Source organism: Orycteropus afer, unplaced genomic scaffold, assembly GCF_000298275.1.
Source record: "Orycteropus afer afer isolate SDZICR_OR568_19922 unplaced genomic scaffold, OryAfe1.0 scaffold00107, whole genome shotgun sequence".
NCBI classification, from domain to species: Eukaryota; Metazoa; Chordata; class Mammalia; order Tubulidentata; family Orycteropodidae; genus Orycteropus; species Orycteropus afer.
This window is the reverse complement of record NW_006921694.1, coordinates 3,218,569-3,220,849: the sequence shown is the minus strand read 5'-3', so window position 1 is coordinate 3,220,849 and position 2,281 is coordinate 3,218,569.

The following is a 2,281-nucleotide window of genomic DNA, read 5'->3' as shown; positions in this document are numbered from 1 at the left end:
TTTGGAAGAGAGACATTAACACCATTTTCTTCTTTGTATAACCTTGTGAAACAATCCACCTCCTGTTTCATCATTTGAGTCAAGGGGAGAACTAGCCTCATCTACCAAAACTACATTCCACAGCCCAGGCCTTAGCCGGACCAATGAGAGGCAACATCCAGCTAAACGGACTTACTGGACATGAGGGCCACAGTACAAATTTTAAGGCATAGAACCTGAAAATAGTATGTAAATGGTGACAAGTTCTGTCAGACTCCATCTCCCCCAGGGCTCACTGAAGTAATGATCTCCATCATTAAGGTAGCAGTCTCTCTGGACATAGAAGAGACTGTTAGCCAGATTTGCAAGCTGGTTTGAGATCCTGTTTCTGCCACAAGTTTGTGTGCCTGTGAGCATCTCTGTCTCAGGATAAGGTTTTGGGTTGGTGTTTTAGTTTTCCTCCCTTATAACTTGTCTGGGTTGGAGACTAAAATGAAGACTACAGACTTACCGGGGATAGCATATGTGTTAAAGGGCATAGGGAGACACTTTTACTTAGCTGACCAAAGGGTCAGCAAGGACAGTGTGGGCTCCAGTTGTGGAACTATGTCTAGGCTGAATTCCAGGATGAATTAACTGAACTGACCCTCCAAGATTTTAGAAATTTGAGTAAAGAAAACATCATCACCTGAACAATCATATGAGAATATAAAAGTAAAAAATCTGCTAGTGAACACAGAGTCATTGTCTTCCCAGCACCAGGCTAGGGCCAATACTGGCCAGTCTCCTCTGCCACTGTAAAATCACATGTTTTTCTTCCAGGGTTAGAATTGTGCTTTGACTGCCAAAGGCAACCTCATGTTATTTCCTCATTCCAGGGTCAAAGGTCTCCAAGCCAGTTGTGGCTCATTCAGATGTTGGCTGGGATGACTTGCCTGAGATCTCAGCACTTGAGGGGAGCCGTTTCCCATTGTTTAGTAACTAGGCTGTAGTCGGCTGTATTTATAACCCCATCAGCAGCAGAATGGCATTCTTTACAGGAAAAAAAGGGAGCTAGTCATGGAAGTAAGTTTTTCTAGTTACTAGTATGGATCCTGAAAGTTGACTGAAGTAACATTAAATTGCTGCAACTGGAGAGTTGTATCAAAGGCTTCATTCCCAGGAAACCACAGAGTAGAAAGTCAATGCAAAACAAGAGCTAGACCAAGCTCAAAATACTGGCCTACACCTGTTTACAAAAAAGTATTGAACACCACTATTTTAAAAGATTCAGGAGCTATTAATCTAGTTTCCATAAATTCAGGGAAGAAGATGGTATTAGCCATCACCTTAAATTTATTTTGAAATGAACAGTAGCCAGAAAGAACCAAGTCTGACATAACCTTAAGCTTCAGAATTGCACATTAATATAAAAATGTGACTCAAGCAAGTGGGGTGGACCAGGCAGACTGCTGGAAAGATTAAAAGTATAGGTTCTTTTTGGGCTTATGACTCTACTCACTTGAAGGCTTTGTTTTGAAAAATTTAACACATAGAAGTTGCAAGGTATTATGTGGCAAGTGCCACCAGTTATAGAACCTTAAATTAGATTTTACAACAACTTTGCCCAGAGAGAATCATCTTAGGGCTGTTGAGTCTAAAGCCATGCCTTGTGGCTGAACAAACTGCTATATAAATAGATAGAATGGGGCAACTAACATTTTTTTTTTTCTCCATTCTGACCTTTGGCATATTCCAGAAACCATCTTATAGATTAATAGCTAGGGGTAGGGGAGGCAGACTGAATGAGTTTACCATTGTTGGACCCAAGTTCAAAGTAAGAAAGCCATAAATCCTATGACTTTATTTTTAAAAGAGAAGGGGTAAATAGGTATCTTCATAGCAGTCTACATATCAGTAGGAGCTTGGCAAACATTAACCATGTCTCTGATGACACACGGAAATGGACAAGGCTTCTGTCCCTGATAGAACATTATAAATGCACAAAGTCCCTAGGACTTGCCAGGTGGCACAAATGGCTAAGAACTTGACTGAAAGTCAAAAGGTTGGTGGTTCAAACCCACTCAGAGGTGCCTTGGGAGACAGGCCTGGCAATGTTTCCAAACAGTCATAGCCTTGAAAACACTATGAAGTAGTTCTACCCTGTACACACAGGGTTGCCCTGAGTAGAATTCAACCTGACAGCTATCAACAACCACCAAGTACCTATGCCAGCATAGTAACTACTTATCAAACCTTTTTCCATTTAAATAATTATTTAAAACAAACCAATTCCTTTTATCAGGCAGATAATATTTCCTTT